General features: G+C 42.2%; 1 long non-coding RNA gene across 1 annotated transcript in view; it reads right to left on the bottom strand.

Moving 5' to 3' along the window:
• Positions 7,196–21,296, bottom strand: part of LOC110256609 — a 40,372-nt gene continuing 26,271 nt past the window's right edge. The window contains exon 4 of the long non-coding RNA XR_002338354.1: positions 7,196–8,272. This is a non-coding gene — a long non-coding RNA (uncharacterized LOC110256609). The remainder of the gene's footprint in view (positions 8,273–21,296) is intronic.

Genomic DNA, 21,296 nt, shown 5'->3' with positions numbered 1-21,296 from the left:
CCCAGGGGGAAATATCACTTGGCATCAGCAGGAACAGAGGCCAAGGAATTACTCTTTAGAAATCATGGGTGGGCTTGAGTCCAGAAGCCCAAGGGAGAGTGAGCGGAAGTCAGAATGCCCTGAGACTGCCCCACTGACTCCTCTGCGATGTCTGTAAGTCCCTTGCCCTCTCTGACCCTTAATCATCCATATGAAAAAGGAAAATAATTAGGAAAAATGATCTCTTAAAGCCCTCCCAGGTCTGAAGGTTGATCATTCTAGGGTAATAGCTTCCATAGCCAAGACACGATGGGTTCTACTGCAGCTATCCTGGAAAGAATAAAAGCTGACTTTTTAAAGCAGCTGCCTGGAGTTTACCATTTGCTATTTCGCTTAATTCTCACAACCACCCTAGGAGGTTGTAGCGTTATAACCCAAACTCCTCCCCTAGCCTAGAGGACCCTCCAGATCTGGCCCCTCTCTGATCTTTTCTTGTGCTCCCCTTTACAAAGCTCCGGCTGCAAACATTCCAAACCCAGACCTCTCATTTTTGGTGCTTGCTGTTCCCCTGCCTGGAAGGCACTTCCTCCTGATAGGTACACAGATGGCTCATGCTCATCCTGTGGTCGAACAGAACCCCATCTCCTCAGAGAGAACTTTCTCAGTTTTAAGTTCTTCTTAGAATTTCTTATCACTCTCTAAAAATCATCTTTCTTATTTTCTTATGCGTTTTAAGGTGTATTATCTGTGTTCTCCCCCTAGATTCTGACTTCTGTGAAAACAAGAACCTTTTCCAGCCCAAAGCACCTTGGAAGTTTTCAGTGAAGTCCTGCCCAACACTGATTGATCAAATAAGTGAATGAATGAATGAATTTCCACTTTGCCGATGAGTAAACAGAGGCTCAGAGGGGTGATGAAATTTGTCTACAGTCACCAATCCGTGATAGACTAGAGACTCAAACCCAGGGCTGTCTGACCTTGGGCTAGAGTTTATAACCACTTGACCACATTGCCTTTCAGTTCTGGGAACAGGTGATGCTTCCCAGCAGTAAGATTCTAAGCCAGCGGGAGTTCTCAGCCAGAGACATGATCTAAGTGGCAATGTCTGAATGTCTGTGAGCATTTCAAGTCGTTTCAAGAAAAGGCAATGTTAGCAGCACCATTAAAGCCTGCTGTTCCCCATCCCATCCCTGCCATCCCTACCTATTAAAATAATGGTATGAAAAATAAACAGCCTTTATGGACAATTTTCTACAATGCGTGCATTGTTTGTTTCTCTTACCGTTACCATGGCAGTGATGGTTTCTGGATCACTTCAAGTTCCTACATGATGGAAGGGAATGGAATAAAATTGCTTGGGGAAAAATTGCCAAAGGCGTTTTCCTTTTCTGGATGACCCACCTTCCCAGCACTCAACAGCAGCTGCACTCTGAGTAATGTTGCACAGGATAAAAGCTGCCTCTTAACCTGCAGCCTTCTGTGGCTCCCTAGTGCCTGAAATGCAATGGCCCGGGATCCTGGCATGGCTGTAAGGCCTCTACTACCTGGCTTCCTCTCCTGCCCTTTGTCCTCCTGTCACAGAGACCTGCCTGTACGTAATCCCCCTGCTCATTTTGTCCCTTTCCTCTTGATGCTTCACACATTGGCTCATGCTGATCCAGCCTCCTGGGCGACCCTTCCTCCTTCTGCATCTCTGCCAGGCCAGTTACTACTCAGTTTTTCAAGTCACAGTTCATGTGGGATCCCTCTTTGCTGCCCATCTCCCAATCTGGGCATGATTTTTTCCTCCCCATTTTCCCCACAGTCCTCTCAAGTATAGTTTGAAATGGTCACCCAGGTACCACCTTAGTGGAGGGTAGGAACCATGCTTGTTCAGTGAGTAACAGAATGCCAGAAACACAGTAGGTGCTCACTAAATAAATTAATGTTCGTCGAACCAAATTAGAAAAAGAAAAATCAGCTGGTCTGAGAGGCTGCCTAAAGGCACGTTGTCTGAGTGGATCTCATTCCTTGGGAATAAACGTGGGGGTTTTAATTCAACCCCCTGAGATAAAGCCATGCTTCTCAACTTTGGCTGCACCTTAGAACCACCTAGGAGTGTCTAGAAATTCTAATGCCCAGGCTGCATCCCAAGTGCATTACATCAGACTCTCCCTGGGCATCTGTGTTCTTTAAAGCGCCCTAGGTGACCCCAGCGTGCAGCCAGGGTGGGCGCCACTGGGCTTAAGTTTCTGGTTCAGAGTCCCTATCACAGTTCTCTGTGAAGGTTCATGACCAGGATCTCCTAGGGGCTGAGTTCAAGGACCCAGAGCCAGAACTGAGCCAAAATCCACGCAGGGCAGGCAGCTAAGTGCATCCCCTCAGAATCTTTCTTTAACCTATACAGTTGGCATTATGAAATTGAGACTCAGATACTTGGGAGATTGCCTATGTTTATGTATCCAGGCAATGGCAGAGACAAGATTTGAACCTGGGTCTATTTGAACCCAGCGTCTGAGCATTTCTCAAATGTAGGCAGATTGGGGCAGCAGGGAGGAAATGCAGATGTTAGAAGTACCCCAGCTCTGGCTCTCCAGGACACACCCACTGCAAAGGAGTTCCTTCTGCCTCAGTGAGGCTCTGGTAGTGCTCTTCCCTTCCTCTCTGTGCCCGCTTTTCTGTTCTCCTACCTCTACCTCCATCTCTCCCACTGCGTCTCTCTCTTTCTCTCCCATCCCCAGATCTTTCAGAGCAGTGGCTGGGAGCAGCAGAAAGAGTCAGCAGTTGGGGCTGCTCGAGGTCCCTAATTAGAGCACACTGGGAGCTGGGGGTGGTGGTGGTGATTGCAAACCACCCTGTGAGGCCACAGCCTCAGCAGTTTCCAGGGCCACTACTGGGATGCAGCCTCCCCAGGGTGATAGTTTAGGTTTGGAGGATGAGTTCTGGGGCTCCCCACACACTCCACACTGACTTAGCATCCAAATGGCTTCTTTGTGCTTGTTTTCTGGCTGATGTTTATTGTATGCTTTTTAAGTGTCAAGTTCTGTCCCCACAACAGCCCTATAAACCAAATCAAGTGCAAAATGGAATTTGGAAATAAGAACAAGAGAACACACAATTCCTTTTTCCAGGTTTTGCTCAAATCTCAATGAAGTCTTCCCTGACCAAAGGGTTTTAAATGGCAACACTTCTTTATCCCACCCCTGACACCACATGCTACCCATCCCCCTGTCTTACTTTATTTTTCCACATAGAAATTCTGAGCATCTGATTACATTATAATTTTTATCATTTTTGTTATTTACATCTGCCTCCTCCAGCTAAAAAGTCAGTCTCATAAGGGTGGAGACTTTCATCTGCTTTTTTCACTCCTGTATCTCCAGCAACTAGATGTGCATGTGATAGGGGCTTTGTCAACACTGGATGGGATTCATTATTATGTATTACCTAGGACTCTTTGATTCTGGGTAAATTCAGACATAAAAAGGTGGGAGAGCTTTGTCAGAAGGAAGGGAGTATCTCACAGACCTAGGAAAGCAGGTTTGAAGATAGAACCACAGGAGTTCTAGGGATCTAGGAAGTTGGGACCCTATCAAGTCCTTTACAAAGGCTGCACTTGGTATGAATCACTACACAGGTTGGGTCATGTGCTCACCTCTTGGACAGAAATGGGTAAAGCCTTCTGAATGACACCAAGCCTGCATCTGATGAGTGGATCTTAAAACCAAGTATTGATACCAAAATAAAGATGAGTAGAAATTCCATCAAGGGGAAACAGTAGTTGTCCATGATATTTGGGGCACCCCAGTATAGGTAGGAGTGTATGTGGCTATGAATGCCCCATGTACAGACCCTGATGTTTTGAGTTTTCTATGTTTCTTTCTCCTAGCCATCTGAGCTATCTCAATAGTGAGAGACCAGCTGCAAGGTTGCATAGAGGGGCCTGAGCACTATGGCAAACCTCTGAACTTAGAAATCCCAGTTTCCCTTCAGTTTCCATCCAAAATTGGTTCTGGAATGGCCAGCAGCCAACAAGCCATCAGTCTCAGAATGTCTAATAGCCAAAAAGCCTTTAGTGCATTCAGAGCAAGAGGCACAAACAAAAAATTAGACTTGATGCCATCACTAATCAGTATGATCTAGGTTATGCTGCTATGACAAGGAAGCCTCAGAACTTCAGTTACTAAATGCAACAATGGTTTATTTCTCACTGACAAAAGTCCTATGGGGTTTCCATTGCTCTCCAGGACAGATGTCTTCCCTGCAGTGACTGGATGACCTAGGCAACTTCTACCTTGTAGTTTTGTTATCTCTACAAGTGGTTTCCCAGCCACCACCCTTTAGTTCCCTCCAAATGGAAGTGACATATTTCTGCTCACAGTCTATCATCAGAAGGAGTCACACGGTCTCACTCTAACTGCAAGGGAGGCTGGGAAATGCAGGGGACCACATGGAATATTTGATGAGCTCCACTATCTCCTATATACAGATGGCAGAAACATTTCCCACCAGCTAAGGCCGTGACAGTGGGACATGAGCCTTGCGAGAGGTATCACAGAAAAGCCTCTGTCGGGAGGCTGTGATTTGAAACCTGGAGATTCTTTTTTTTTTTTTTTTTTTTTTTTTTTTTTTTTTTAATGCCACACTTGTGGCATATGGTAGTTCCTGAGCCAGAGATTTACTCTGAGCCACAGCTGGGACCTATGCTGCAGTTTCAGCAACCCCAGATCCTTTAACTCACTTTGCCAGGCTGGGGATTGAACCCATGCCTCCACAGTGACCTAAGCTGCTGCAGCTGGATTCTTAACCCACCGCATCATAGCGGGAACTCCAAAACCTGGAGAGTATTGATTTTGTATTCTATACATGCCCGAGCTATATCAGTCCCAGTGGATGGGACTGGATATTTGAGATGGAGAATCCACATGGTTCAAATGGCTAACTCCATGCCAGGCATGACCCACATTCCTTGTTACATTTCTAATATCCCTCTGAAATCTGTGCTCATTTTACAAATGAGGAAGCCAGCCGAGAGCAATGTAAGGACTTGCTAGCAGTTGCAAACTTTACGAATGGCACAGATTATAGAATCCCCGAACCCAAACTTGTGTTCTTTCCCCTATACCAGAAAGCTCACCAAAGCCACGGCAGGCATTGCAAGAGCATTCTCTTCACTGGATGGAAATGATAATGATGATGTTAATGGTGATAAAGATGATGACGGTGAGGACAATGCTATCAACTCTTAATTATTGAAGGGTGACTTCATGTTGGAAAATGTATAATCTCAAGAATCCTCTCAGTCACCCTATGAGGTAGGTTCTACCATGATCCCCATCTCGCAGGTGAGGAAACTGAGGTTCAGAGAGGCAAAACAAAACCTGTTCAAGATCACACAGCTAGTAAGTAGCAGAGTTCAGATGTGAACTCAGGGTTGCCCAATTTCAAAGCGACTCTATCCTACAGAAAAGAGAATGATTCAGTTCAGTGGGCTGTTTTGTCTATATACCTCTAATCACCACATTTGACTAATTGCTTTTCTTTAAGCTGACCACTTCATGTCTTTATGACTTGCATCCTCCTCTGAAACAGTCCTTAAAAGGGAGTGAGACCAGTGTGGCCTGCCCCACCTAGGATGCAGAAGAGAAACATGAACGCCCCTATTATGTTCCCTGTAAAAATATACACCCCCACCTCGGTGTCCTTAACAAAAGACAGATGCTAATTAAAATTTTCACTAGCATTTACAGGCTCAATTTTAATTATACCAGCTCTATCTGAATTTACCGTAGCCCTCTGATTAACAGGGGAAGAAAATCAATAAGCATACCGAAAAATTTGGATATGTTATACGACTAATTCCAATTTTATGTTATAATCATGTTTTAATGTGGCTCCTAATTACCATAATTAAGCTGCCTGTGACAGTGCTGGCTGGGACAGAAGCTGTTACTATTCTAAGATGACTTATTGAAAGCTTTTCCCAGATTTTGGGTGCCATTTGCCATTTGGCTGTTTTGGGGTGCTATGGGTGTGTGTGTGTATGTGTGTGTGCATGCATGCATGTGTGAGATAGTTCTTGGAGCCCTAATTCTGCCCACAAAAGCTTGCTTTCTAAGGTTAAAGCTAAGCCAGGTGGCATGCCCTTGTCACTCATCAAATATTTATTGAGCACTTACTATGTCCCAGGTCTTGTGATGGGCTCTGGGAATATGGATGAGATCTTCCTCTTCCACTGGTATGAGTTAACCATTAGACAACTAATTACATAAGGAAGAAAATACCAGGTGATATGGGAGCTCTTATCACTACCAATACATGTAACATGATGGAGAGGTCTGAAAGGCTTCCCAGAAGAAGCAAGTACTTAGCTGAGACATTAAGAGTCTTGAGAGTTAAGTAAATAGGTGATCATTTGTAGGACATCATCCCTGGCTAAGAAATCAGCAAAGGGACCTGGAACTGAAAGAAGGTTGATGCGAAGTGTTATGAAAAAGGGAATGAGTGGTTCGGGGTGATGCTGGGGCCTGAGTAGGGCCCAGATGTGGTGTCTCACAGACCCCTTCGTGGATGCTCAGTGCCTGGCCACTTCAGGCTCCAGGCCTCTGAGAATCCTTCCTCCCTCCTTTCCTTTCTAAGTTTCTTCTTCTTTCCATTTTCCTCTCTCCTTCCTTTCCCCTCCTATCCATATGAAGACTACCACTGACCATGTACCAGGACAAAGACTCTAGCTCTTGACTTCCTTAGATAGTCATTCATTCGTTCATTCATCCATTTGCTCTCTCCTGAAGAATTTTTTTTTTTTTTTTTTTGGTGGCAGGTTGAAGTTCTCAAGCCAGGCATCAAACTCCAACACAGCAGTGACCTGAGCTGCTACAGTGACAACACTGGATCCTTAACCTGCAGTGCCAAAAAGGGAATCTGCCCAAAGCATTTTTGTACCAGAAACCCAAGTACTAGTACAAGAGTCTACCTTGAACTCTATTCATTTAGTGAATATTATTCATTCAGAAACTTCCCCTAAAGACTTACTATGTTTCTTTTCTTTCTTTTTAGGTCCGCATCTGCGGCTTATGGAAGTTCCCAGGCTAGGGGTCAAATCGGAGGTGCAGCTGCTTACACCTCAGCCACAGCATGACTAGCTCTGAGCCACATCTGCAACCTACACTGCAGCTTGCAGCAATGCCAGATCTTTAACCCACTGAGTGAGACTAGGGATCGAACCCACATCCTCACATGCACTATGTTGGGTTCTTAACACACAGAGCCACAAGGGGAAATCTACTATGTTTTAAATAGATAGCACTCTGGCCTTCCAGCTGAGTTCACTAAATAAGTCATTCATCCACTCGATGACCATTCTAGCGTGGGGTCCTTCAGAAGTAGACACTGAGACAGGGATTTGAGCACAGGTAGTTGACTTGGGAGATGATCCTGGGAAAGATCCGTAGCGGAGAAGAGAAGTGAGGAAAGAAAAAGGAAGGATTATTTTTCCCCTCTCCCTGCCACAAAAAGGATGTTATCAAGGAAATGACCACTGCAGATCATTGTAATTCTGTCTCACTGGGACCTCAAAGATACTCATGTCTTAGGCATAAACACCCCAGCTTCAATCAGTCCTTGTTTCCAGGACTGCTGGTGGTCTTGAGCTAACTCCCCAGGACTTGCAGTCTGCTCTGCTGGCAGGTAGTAGAGAAAGCCCTCCAGCAAAGAGATGAAGATATTAGCAGCTGCAGGGGGTGGGTGTGGGCAGCACAGTTAAGGTTAAGGGCTGAAGGGTATGGGAAAGGGGAGATTACCAAGTGCCTGGACCATAAGGACATTTAACATATCTTCCACAGGCCAGGTATTTGCATTTCATTTAGTGATGCACATCTGCCCAAGTATTTATTGTCCACCACTATCTGCCCTGCACATCAGATCCCACCCCCCAACCCCACTCATTCACAATTCTATCCATTTATCAAACTTGCTTGCACTGGGCTCCTGGGATGCGCTAGGCATTTAAGATTTCAGCCTTAATCTCAGCCTCTAGGAAGCAAGACAGGACCCCAAAGGGGCTGCAAGAGGAGGCTGGACAGGTATCTTCCCTCTGCTGATTGGAAGCCCAGACAGGGCTGGGGTGGCCTTGTGAGGTCTGAGCTGTGATGGAGCAGGCGAGCCGTAGTCATTCTGGCTTCTGTCCATGGCCCCTGGGAGGGCACACAGCAGCTAAGCAAGTGGCCGGGTGTCAGTGAGTCCCCTCTGTGGATCCCAGAGCAGTTCTCTTAGGAGCAGGCGAGGTGCACACTGGCTAACAGGGATTAACTCCTTCCTGCCCAAGAGAGAACAAGGAAGAGTTTGGAGATTAACTGCCAGATAATTAACCATAGGGATCTGTGGTTCCCAACTTTTAATATTCCATAGGATCCGACTGTGAGACTTGATAAACATGCAGGCTCCAGACCCCACCCCAGGTTGTGGTTCCGTGGGTCTAGGGTAGGGGCTGGGGATCTCATTTTAACTAGCATGAAGGTGATTTTTTAGAAGCAGGTGGTCCACAGGGCTTTCTGAGAAAAACACCGCCTTGGTGTAATAACCATCTTTTACAGCTGGGACAACTGAGGCTCAGGGAGAGATTCAAGCTACAGTGACTCATGTGACCAGGACTCAGGCCTCCACCCTGAGGGCCAGAGCGACCCTCCTCTAGAAGAGGTAAGACATCTCAAGCTTCCAGGGACTTGTGCATTTCAGGCACACCCTCTGATATTGACAGGCATTAATGGTGCTAACGAACTAAGGCGACCTGAGTTCACCCTGTAATTGCAGGTGAGGCTGAAAGAGTAAATATAATCCTCATTAATGTAAAGCAACTTTCACTATAGAGATTTTATGCAAAGTTTTAAGCAAAGGCAGAGACTAACCACATCCTTTATTTATTCGTTTAGCTTTCAGGAAAAAAAATATTTCAGAATGCTTATAAAATAGGTGCAGTAAGAGAAACCAAAGCTATATCAAGCTCCCCGCATTCAATGTACGTAACTATATATTTGAGTTAAGACGAGTGTGGACCCAGGCACATGCCCATCTAGACATTTTAGATGGTCACTTGGACAGAGAAGCAAAGGGTGAGGAAGAGAAGGCATGAGAAAAAAAATGGAGGATGAAATAATACAGATGGTATAATGTTAATTGGATGCAGAATACAAAATTGTATACATATATTACCAAGGAGGTATAAAAATAAAAAGAGCATCTATACAAGACATGAAAAAAACAATAAGAAGAAAAAAGAATTACCAGGTCATTAAGTTTAAGTTTTGCACTTCTGTTTTTGAGCATCATTCCACATCCCCCCCACCCCTGCCCACAAAAAATAAAGAAATCTATGGAAAAGAATATAAAAATGTAGTAGCAAAAGAGAGCAAAAAAAGTTTCTATTCTGATAGGTGTGCCATGGGCAAGGGTTCTACAACTTCCTTGGAAATGAGAATTGCTGGGGGGAGGAGGTTGTTAAAATGCTGATTCTCAAGCCCATCCTGAGAGATACCGATTTTAAGGAGTTTCTCATGTAGTTTTTTTTTTTTTTAATAATAATTTTTTTTTCCATTATAGCTGATTTACAGTGTTCTGTCAATTTTCTACTATACAGCATGGTGACCTAGTTACATATACATGTATACATTGTTTTTTCTCACATCATCATGCTCCATCATAAGTGATTAGACATAGTCACAGCGGTATCTCATTGCTACACAGCAGTATCTCATTGCTAATCCATTCCAAAGGCAACAGTCTGCATCTATTAATTCTAAACTCCCAATCCACCCCACTCCATGCCCCTCCCCTTGACAACCACAAGTCTATTCTGCAAGTCCATGATTTTTTCTGTGGAGAGGTTCATTTGTGCTGTGTATTAGATTCCAGATATGTGATATCATATGGTATATGTCTTTCTCGTTCGGACTTACTTCACTCAGGATGACAGTCTCTAGTTCCATCCATGTTGCTGCAAATGGCATTATTTTGTGGCTGAGTAGTATTCCATTGTGTATATATACCACATCTTCCTAATCCAATCATCTGTCAATGGACATTTGGGTTGTTTCCATGTCTTGGCTATTGTGAATAGTGCTGCAATGAACATGTGGGTGCATGTGTCTTTTTCAAGGAGAGTTTTGTCTGGATATATGCCCAAGACTGGATTGCTGGGTCATATGGTAGTTCTATGTATAGTTTTCTAAGGTACCTCCATACTGTTCTTCATGCAGTTTTAATGTACATTGTGATAAGAACACAATTTGGCCCCAGACAGTAGAGCTTGCTCTTAGACCCTTTTCTACCCAGCATGACTTGATCAGGCCTGAAATCCCAGTTTGAATCTACTTTTTGTAATTAGTGTATCTTAAATGCAATCTTGATCTGAGGGGATCACCTATTAATATTGATCTTTATAAGACAGTGTGATAGGGTGAATCAGGCCTGTAGAACTTTTCCTGATACTAGGTTAATGTGCTAAGAAAAGCAAGTATTTATTGAATACTTATGTATGCAATGCCAAGAGCTTTACATACTCTCAACATTTCCAGAAGATACTACTCAGATTACCACCATTTTCCAAATTAAAAAAAAAAAAAAACCCAAGGTACAGAGAGATTAAGTAATCTGCACAAGGTCACAGAGCTAGTAAGTGGAAGAGCCAGGTTTTGAACACTCATTATCTTATAATATACTAATATGTTATCTCTCCCCAAAAGAGAAAAGTAGGAGTTAACATGATGACTCAGGGAATCAAAAATGAGGGAAAAGACACACCAAGAGAGGATAAAGTAGGAATCTAAACCAAGTCTGATAACCATATTTCCAAAGCCAAAATTCCTATGTATGGTTAGGGAAAGAATTTTTTTTTTCCATTTTGCAAAGGTCTGAAGATGTAATCATGCTTACTCATCTTAAGGAATAGGATATATTGAAACAAATAAAACTACATAAGTATATAGAAATAGGGCCAGATCTCTCAATCAGGAAAAAGACATGAGCTCTGGGTATGGAGGGTAAAAAGGCCTGGGATGGGTCTATAGAGAAATGAGGTTATACCATCGGAGTTGTATTGTAAACTCTGACCTCGGGAAGATTTTTTCCTGTAATCTGATGCTGTGAAGGAAAATGTTGAAATATACTAGATGAAATAACACTAGAATTATCAAGATACCAGTGGTGTTGCATTGCATGGATATATCACATTTTGTCTTCATCCACTCACATGTATGATGGACAGTCAGGTTGTTTACTTTTTGGCTCTTACAAATAAAGCTGCCACAAGAATTTGTATACAGGTCTTAGTGAGGCATTGTTTTCATTTCTCTTAAGTAGGAGCAGGAGTGAATGGCTATATGATACAGTAGGTGTATGTTTAACTAATTAAGGAACAGCAGGATGGCTTTCCAGAGTGGTTGCATCATCCTACATTTCTACTAGGAGCTTCTAAGTGTCCCAGTCACTTAACATCCATGCCAACTCTTGGTATAATTCAATTTTCTAATTTAAGCCATACCAGTGGGTGTGTGGTGGTATCTCAGCATGGTCTTAATTTTTATTTACTTTACAACTAATGATGATGAACATCTTTTCATGTGTTTATTTGCCATACATATATCTTTGGTGAAATGTAGGTTCAGTTCTTCTGCCCATTTAAAATTTTTGTGTTTTTAAATTACTGAGTTGTGAGAATTCTTGGTATATTCTAGAGACAAAGCCTTTGTTGGAAACACATTCTCTAAATATTTTCTCTCAGTCAGTCTGTGATTTGCCTTTTCATTCTCATAAGTCTGTCTTAAAGAACAGAATATTTAGGAGTTGTTGTGGCTCAGTGGTAACAAACCCAACTAGGATCCATGAGGATGTGGGTTCCATCCCTGGCCTCACTCAGTGGGTTAAGGATCTGGCATTGCCATGAGCTGTGGTGTAGGCCACAGACATGGCAAGGATCCCACGTTGGCTGTGGTGTAGGTCGGCAGCTGCAGCTCCGATTCTACCCCTAGCCTTGGAAATTTTGCATGTCGTGGGTGCAGCCCTAAAAAGACAATAAACAAACAAACAAACTGGCCCTTGAGAAAATAAGCATTTTTTTTTCAAAAAAGAACAGAATATTTAAATTTCCATCTCATCCAACTAATATGGTCTTTTACATTTTATGATTTTTGCATCATATTTTTCAAACTTTTGCCAAATCCAAGTCCACAGATTTCCTCTTCTGTTCTTTCTTGGACATTTTGTCATTTCAGCTCTTACATTTAGGTCTATGATCTATTTTGAGTAATTTTTGTATCTGGTTTGAGGTAAGAGTAAAGTTTCTTTCATGTATTTATTTATTTTGCATGCAGCCATCCAATTGTTTCGGCATGAATTAATGAAAAGATTGCCCTTTCCCCATTGAATGACCTTGGCAACTCCATTGAAAATCAGTTGACACATGTGTATAGGTCTATTTATCAACTCTCTATTCTATTCCATTGATCTATATGTCTACCTTTACGTCAATACCAAACCAATACAGTCTTGGTTACTATAGACTTATAACATACATTAAAATCAAGCAGTGTAGATCTTCAACTTTGTTCTTTTTCAAAATGGCTTTTGCTCTTCTAGGTTCTTTGTCTTTCCATATGAATTATATGCTGTTCTTGTAAATTTCTGCAAAAACTCATGCTGAGCTTTTAATTGGGACAGCATTCAATCTGTAGATCAATGTGGGCAGTGCTGACATCTTAATAATATTAAACATTCTGACCCATAAATGCCACTTATCTTCTCATTTATTCAAGCCTTCTTTACTTTCTCTCGATACTATTTTATACTTCTTAGAATACAGGTCTTTAAATATCTTTTGTCAAATTTATCACTAAGTATTTCATGTTTTTCCAGCTATAGTGGTGGTATTGCTTAACTTCAACTTCCAGGGGTTGTTACTAGTTTATAGAAATACAATTTCTTTTTTTTTTTTTTTGTCTTTTTGTCTTTTTTTGTTGTTGTTGTTGCTATTTCTTGGGCCGCTCCCGCGGCATATGGAGGTTCCCAGGCTAGGGGTTGAATCGGAGCTGTAGCCACCGGCCTACGCCAGAGCCACAGCAACGCAGGATCTGAGCCACGTCTGCAATCTACACCACAGCTCACGGCAACGCCGGATCGTTCACCCACTGAGCAAGGGCAGGGACCGAACCCGCAACCTCATGGTTCCTAGTCGGATTCGTTAACCACTGCGCCATGACGGGAACTCCCCAATTTCTTTCTTTTTTTGTATACTGAATTTGCTAAATTCACTTACTTCAGTAGCTTCTTTGAAGCGTCTTAGAATTCGTTCTTTGTAAAATTCTTTAGAATTTTCTGTGGGGATAATCATGCCTTCTACAAATAACGTTAGCTTTACTTCATCCTTTCCAATCTAGATGCCTTTATTTATTTATGTTTTTAATTTATTGCCCTGAGTAGAACTTTAAGCAAAGTGTTGAATGGACATGAGTGTGGACACCTTTGCTCCACTCCTGATCTAAGAGGGAGAGCATTCAGTCTGCTGCCCTTAAGGATGATATTAGCTGGAGAATTTTTGTTTGTTTTTTTATAGATACTCTTTATCAGGTCAAAGAAATTTCTTTCTATTCCTGATTTGACGAGGATTTTTCTTATTAGGAATGGATGTTGAATTTTGTCAGATGCTTTGTTGCATCTACTGAGATCATATAATTTTCCCTTTTCAACTCCTCAATATGACAAATTCCTTGTATTGACTTTCAAATTTTAAATCAACCCTGAATTTCTGGCATACACTTCTCTTAGTCACAAAGTATTGTTCTTTTTTTTATACATTGTCGGATCTGATTGGATAGAACTTTGCTATCAATTTGTGTGTCTATGTTTATGACTGATATTGATCTGATCATTAATGCCTTTGATTTTAGTATCAGGGTAATCACGGCCTCACTGAATGAATTTGGAGATTCTTTTTTCTCCTACTTTCTTTTGTAGGAACACAATACATTTGTGTTTAATTGTATTGTTTTTGTCCTTAACTGTTTGGTAGAATTCACCAGTGAAGTCATCTGGGCCTGGAGTATTTTTGTAGGAAGATTTTTCAACTACAAATCCAAGTTCTTTAATAAATGCAACGCTATTCAGGCCATCTACTTTTTCTTGAGTGAGCTTTGGTAGTTGGCACTTTCCAGAAGGATTTGTCTATTTTAGGTGAGTTGTTGAATTAATTGGCATAGCACTAATCATGACATTCCTTAATTTGCTTTTTATTATCTGTAGCATCTGTAGCAATACTGCCTCTCCTATTCCTTATTTTAGGGATTTGTGTATTTTTTTCCTGATTATTCTATCTAGAGGTTTACTACCTGTGTTAAATTTTCACAAAGAACAAGCTTTACTTTTATTGATTCTATTGCTTTTTCATTTTATTGATTTCTACCCTGATCTTTATTTCCTTTCTTTAGCTTACTTTGATTTAACTTGATCTTTTTTTTTTTTAGTACTAGAAGGTAGAAATTGGGCTCATTGATTTCTCCTTTTCTAAAATATGTTTGAAATTATAAATATTCCTCTCAGTATTCCTTCAGTTGCATCCAACTTTTGACACATTGCCCTCTTTAAAAGTTCAGTTCAAATAAATGCATTTTAATTTCTCTTCTGATTTTTCCTTTGTCCCCTTGGTTCTTTGGAAGTGTGTTTTTAGTTTTCAAATACTTGGAAATGTTCCAAAAGTCTGCTACAGATTTCTATTTTAATTTCATTGTGGTTAGAAAATACACTTTCTAATTTGAATCATTTTTTATTTATTGACTTGTTTATGGTCTATGACACGGTTTATATTGGTTAAAATGCTCCATATGCACATACAGAAATTTTTGTATCCTGCTGTTGTTAGGCCAATTACATCAAGTTGGTTGACCACATTGTTTAGTTATCTATACCTTTTTTTATTTTATGTCTACTGTTCCATCAATTATTGACATAGGGATGTTAAAATCACCGAGTATAACTGTGGATTTGTCATTTTCACTTTTAGTTCTGTCAGTTTTGGGTTCATATATTTTGCAGCTAATATTTGACATTTTGAAACAGCATTGTTGAAGTATAGTCTACAAACCATAAAGATCATCCAATTAAAATGTACAATTTGGTGATTTTTAGTAAATTTATAAACTTAGGCAACCATCACCACAATTAAGTTTTAGAAAATTTATAGCACCCCTGAATGATCTCTCTTGCCTATTTGCAGTCAGTCCTTCATGCCTACCTTCAGCCTGAGGCAGCACTAATCTGGATTTCATCTTCTAGATTGGCCTCTTCTAGACATTTCATATGAAAGGAATCATATGGTATGTATTGTAGCCTTTTGCATTCTTCCACTTTGAGGTGCATCCACATTGCAGTCTGGATGAGTACTTCCTTTCCTTTTTATTGCTTCTTATTTCATTGAATGGAGAGATGACATTTTATTTATTCAAAATGTCTGTTGATGGATATTTGGATTGTTTTCACTTTTTGGCAAGTACAAATAATATTGCTCTGAAGATTTGTGTCTAAGTCCTGGTGTGTACATATGCTTTCACTTCTCTTGGATAGATTCCTAGGAGTTGAATTGTTAGGTCATATGGTAGGTCTGTTTAAATTTGTGAGGAACTGCCAAACTGTTTTCCAAAGTGGCTGTACCATTTCACATCCCCACCAGCAACGTAATTCCAGCTTCTTTACATACCGCCAGTGTTTGCTAAAGTCTGTCTTTTTTATTATGAACTGCCTTTTGACTCCATTAAAATGGCATTTATTTCTTAAAAATGGTACAAATGAACTTATTTACAAAATACAAATAGGCTCACAGATATATGAAAAGAAACTTACAGTTACTAAAGGAGAAAAGGGAGGGAGGGAGAAAATAGGAGTTTGAGATTAATGGACTCACACTACTGTATATAAAACAGATAAACAATAAGGACCTACTGTATAGCAGAGAAACTATATTCAATATCTTGTTATAACCTATAATGGAAAAGAATCTGGAAAGTATATACACACATGTATAACTGACTTTGTTGTATACCTGAAACTAACCACTGTAAATCAACTATATTTTAAAAAAATAAAAACAACTAATAGTATACCTAAAAAATGGCATTTATATGATTCAACTTAAGATTACCACTCCATTTTATAGCTGTGAAAGCTGAGAGCCAGAGGTAGAAAATGGCAGAGATCTGATTCCAGTTCACATTGGTCTGTCATGCAGACTCAGTCTTTAAGAGCTGCCTGTGGCTGCCTCTCTTCCTCACTGGAAGCTCAGACCTGGCTTTCCTTTGCAGTCCACAGGGAGCCAGGCTCCAATCTCAGAACCTCTTTCATCTCTTCTCTCAGTCCCTCTGGAGGCTGGCTTGGCCTGGAGGTTTGCTGCCTTGACTTGGCTGCAGAGATACACCAGCTCCAGGCTTGTCACCTGATGCAAGACTGATGCAGAAGGCAATCAGAACTTGCTTAGGTATGTCTGAATCCCATGGGCTTCTTCCCAGATTGGTATTCAAACCAGGAGTTTCAGCTTCTGCTTAATGCATCCCCAATAAACTGTGAGATAACCTCATTTGAATCTGTTACTATATTATTGTTATTAAAAAAATCCTCTTTTAGGTTTGTTGAATTTGTGCTAATACCTGGGCAAGAAAAAAATATAGAATATACAAATATAAAAATTATATCTTTTTCTCCAGCTATTTATCAGTTGACACTTTTCTGAAAACACGTTATTTTAGAAGCATGCTCTGATACCCCAAACCTCTGTGCAACAGCCCACCCCTTCCCCCCACCAAAGCCTTGGTGGTGGCAGGGCAGGAAGCACTTTCAAAATGCTGGCCCTGGAAAGGTGGGCTGGCGGCCTCTGATGAGGTTCCCCCTGGTCTTCTGTGGTAATGAGAAGACTAATGTGAGGAGAGTGCTCAGAAAGCCACATTTATTTAATTTAAAGGGCTCTCTTCTATCCTGCGATTATGATTTTCCCTTACCTTTTAGGTGCTAAAATGTCCTGGCTTTATGAAATGATGGTGGTAAGAGATGGTTGTCATTTTTATAAAAGGTCTTATTTGGTAAACTAGAAAATGGAATACACTACATCAATCCACATGTATTTACTTGTAACTTTTATTTGTTTAATTTTTTCACTGACCAGTGATGTCCAAACGTCTGGGAACTACTGGCTGGGTGACAAGGACACAGGGATGGGGGGGGAATTATAATAGGCTGGCTTTAAAGGTGGCTTCACCACTCTGGAGCAATTTGATCTTAAGTAATAATAATAACAGAAACAATAATAATGGCGAGAATAAACACTAGTGGATGTCTTTTTATGTGCCAAATACCTTTCTAAGTACCTTATATTCATGAACTCATTTGGTCTTTAGTACACCCCAGGGAGATAAATAGAGAAAACTACCAGGAGAGTAGTGACTAAATTAACACACATGAAAGCTATTGGCCTTTGAGCCTGATTCCTGGCCAGAGCTCCTAAAATCCTGGGCATTTCCTGAGTGATAACCATCTTTTGTTTTAATGAGGTTGTACCTAGAGAGCTTCAGGATGGGACCTGGAAAGACCAAGCTTTGACGAGAAGCTTGGAACTTTCAACCTCACCCTTCAACGTTCTAGGGATCACCAGGTGCCAATGATGTAATGGATCCTGCCTACATAATGAAACCCCCATAAAGCCCCTAAATGATGGGTTTCCGGGTCACTGAACATGTTGAGGTGCTGGGAGGTGCTGGGGGGAGTGGCATGGAAGCCTCATACCCCTTCTCCATACCTTTCCCTATGCATCACTTCCATTTGGCTGAGTTGCATCCTTCATAATAAACCAGTAACCTAAGTAAAACACTTTCCCGAGTTCTCTGAGCCATTCCAGCAATTATTCAACCCTGGAAGTGGGGGTTGTGGGACCCCCTGAATCTGTAGCCAACTTGGGCAGTGTGCATAACCTGGGGACCCAAGGCTTGTGACCAGCACCAGAAGTGAGGCAGTCCTGTGGGACTGAGCCCCTAACCTGTGGGGCCTGTACTGAAGTGGGTCTGTCTGTCACAAATGAATTGAACTGTAAAACCCCTAGCTGGTTTCAGAGACTCAGCGAATTAACTGGTGTCAGGAGGGGAAAAAAAAGCTTTGGGTGGGTGGAGGGGGGGGCTTATATATTTCCTGACCCAGATGTGCCCAATTAATATTAATTCTCCCTCCCTTCTTTTCCTCTAGGCAAACCCTCAAAATTTCTCACAGAGGGCATGTTAATTGGTTAACAACTTGGGTTTGGGAATCTAACAGACCTGGATTTGAGACCAGGCTCTGCCCTTTCTTGGCAGGGAGACCCAGGGCAGTTTGCTCAGCTCCCCAGCACTGCAGTGACTGAAGGTTGTAGGGCAGCCAGGGGCAGTTTGCACTTTGTATAATATTCTCCTCTGTCTGGGGAGAAGACCAAAAATGAGAGCCTGGGAAGAAGCATGTGAATTCCGCCTCTCTGCTTCACTCCTCCTGGACTGCATCCACCCCGACTGCAGTGATGTGTGACTTAGTGTCTCTTGCCTGCCCTCCGCCTGCCAGAGCCAGCTTCCCTCCGGGCCAGTCCCCCCAGCCGAGCTCACCCTTGTCATCGGTGCTCACCCCAGTGCAGGGTGGCCTGGCCAGCCACAGTGGAGTGTTAACAAAAGCCTGAGTCAAACTTCATTTCCTCTTGCCCAGGGAGCCTAGCCTGCTGAGGGCCAGGGGCCAGGCCAGCACACTGCTGACAAATCAGCTTATGCTACATGAATTCACTCTTACCACACCCAGGTGAGCAGGCAAGCACACACACATCCTCTCCCCTGTCACAGAGCCCCCAAGGACACCTTGCTTTATGCCCATTGCACAAACAAGAAAACGGAGGCTTGGATAGGCAGGGTTGTTTGCAGAACATCCCAGAGGGAGAAGGGTTGGTTGGGGTTGAAATCCAGGTCCCTTCTGATGCTGATTGTCCCTCTTCTTTTATGCCATTTTTGTCTTGTTTGCTCTTAGGTGCAAATGACTCATTCGCCAGGCTCAAAATACAACCCTCTCCTTGGAGAGCATCACGTGGAGAAAGAAATACAGCAGCCGGAGGGGAGGATTTTAGTGGCAGCAGAATTGTCCTGCAGGGTCTTGAATGGTAACAGCTACCATTTTGTGAGCATTTAGGAGAGCTGGGGGTTGGGCTTTCCATAAATCTTTTCATGTAATCCTCTCAACAACCCAGCCAAGTAAATGTTAACAGTCCCCAATTCGCAGATGTGGAAATTGAGGCTCAGTGAAGAAAAAGAGCTGGCTCAGGATTACACAGTCGGGAAATATAAGGGTGAGGATGTGAACTCAGCACTATGGCTTCAGAGCAAATTTCCTATTGTCCCTGAATGCCAACCCATGTGGCAGTAATCTGTCCCTCCTGGGGTTGGCCTGGGTGTATGCTGCACAGTCTAGGGTGAATCTTTGGTAATCTCTCTTTTGCGTACACAGGACACAATGCCGGTTGCAAAGGAGCTGTAGATACAGCACAACAGAACCTTGTGCCTCTAGTGGGAAGTGTCCAGTTGGGGAGCAGGGACACCTAGTTCTGTCCTTGGCACTGTCACTCAGTGGTTACTCTTTTCCTCTCTGAGTCGGAATTCAAATTCAGTCAAGGAGGGCAATCAATTCCAACTTATATGCCAACTCCTATCCATTGATATTTGGTGTCTAGAGTGTTATACTGAAAAGAATTGTGAGGCTCAGCAATTGATTTGTAATGTGTGTCATTGCAGGGGTGGAGGTGAGTGTGTCTAAGGGCTGTTTTTAGGCTATGCATTTGCAAATTCCAAACCAAGGACTCTCTAAGAAAAAACAAAATGAAACAGCTTCCTATGTCAAAGAGAGGGTTGAAGGTTGTTTTCACTTAAGCACTAGGCAAGGGGGGAAGAAGGCAAGAGCTTAGGGTTGCCAGATAAAATCTGAAAGTCCTACATTTTTATTTGCTAAATCCAAGAGCTGCAAATTCAAGAGACTCCAAAAGTATCTTTCCAGCAGCTTGATTTAATCTCAAAGGTAGCCACAGTTGATATACAGTCACATTTGGCCACAGACCTTTGCGCACTTTATTCTGTACAAGCTCAGCTTAGATCACAAGCCTCTTTGTGAGTAGAGATACAGCTGCCCCTCTGTATCTGGGGGATTGGTTCCAGGACCCCCTGTGGATACCAAAATCTGAGGATGCTCAAGTCTCTTATATAAACTGATGTAGTATTTGTATAAAACCTATACACAGCCTCTGGTATACTTTAAATCATCTCTAAATTACAATAACTAATACAATGTAAATGCTGTATAAAGAGTTGCCACTATGCGGCAAATTCAAGTTTTGCTTTGGGGAACTTTCTGAACAAAAACATTTTTTGACTTTCAATATGGTTGAATCTTTGGACATGGAACCCAGAAATTCAGAGGAATGGAGCCAGCTGAATTACTTCTGGGCAGGGCGTGGAGTTGAACCCAGTTTCTTTTGGGGTGATTACCGGGCCAAGTCAAGATTCTTCTCCCTCACCCCCTTTCTTTATCCCTGGGTGCCATCTGAGTCCAGAGGAGGTTCCTGTCCTGGCTGGCCCCTGCGGACCTCAGGTCAGATCTCAGGCGTCAGCCTTCACCTGGCTGATGCCCACAGTACACCAAGGTAGCAGTTGTAAGGTCCACACACCAGCTTAGGAGGCTTTGATTTTACTGCTTGCCTGGGAGTACCTCATGGCTGCCTCCAGTCTAGACCACACTCTCGGTTATTGCTACTCCGTGGTCAGGGACCCTGTTGAATTTCAGGCTTATCTTGGAAATATCAACTTATGGGAGTTTCAGTGGCCCCTGTCTCTTCCTCTGCCTCAAGACCAGGACCTTAGGGTCCTTCTCAAGACCCTCTGCTGATTATTCTTTCCAGCCCCCTGTCATGGAAGAATGGATACTATGCCTTCACATCTTCCTCTGTATTCTGGTTTTTGTCTTAGGTTCTTGATATTTGAAGTCAGCATTCAGACTTTTTTGCTGCTGTTAAAGGAAGGTTTTTTTTTTTTTTTTTTTCCCTGCTTAAACATTTGACATTTGCAGTTGAAATCCATGGCTTTCAATACCATGGTTTGTGTTATAGATTCACAAAAGTCTGCCTAAGAACTCTAAGCCAATACTTTGATTCTCATTTCTTTCTTCCTTTCTTTTTTTTTTTTTTTTTTCTGTTCCCTTCCCTGAGGGCGATCTGATAGGATTCTTCACTGCTGCTAGAAAGGTAGGCAGAAGGATGGGTACAAGGA

Source organism: Sus scrofa, chromosome 14 (genome assembly GCF_000003025.6).
Source record: "Sus scrofa isolate TJ Tabasco breed Duroc chromosome 14, Sscrofa11.1, whole genome shotgun sequence".
Classification (NCBI taxonomy): domain Eukaryota; kingdom Metazoa; phylum Chordata; class Mammalia; order Artiodactyla; family Suidae; genus Sus; species Sus scrofa.
This window is presented reverse-complemented; position numbering and strand designations above follow the sequence as displayed.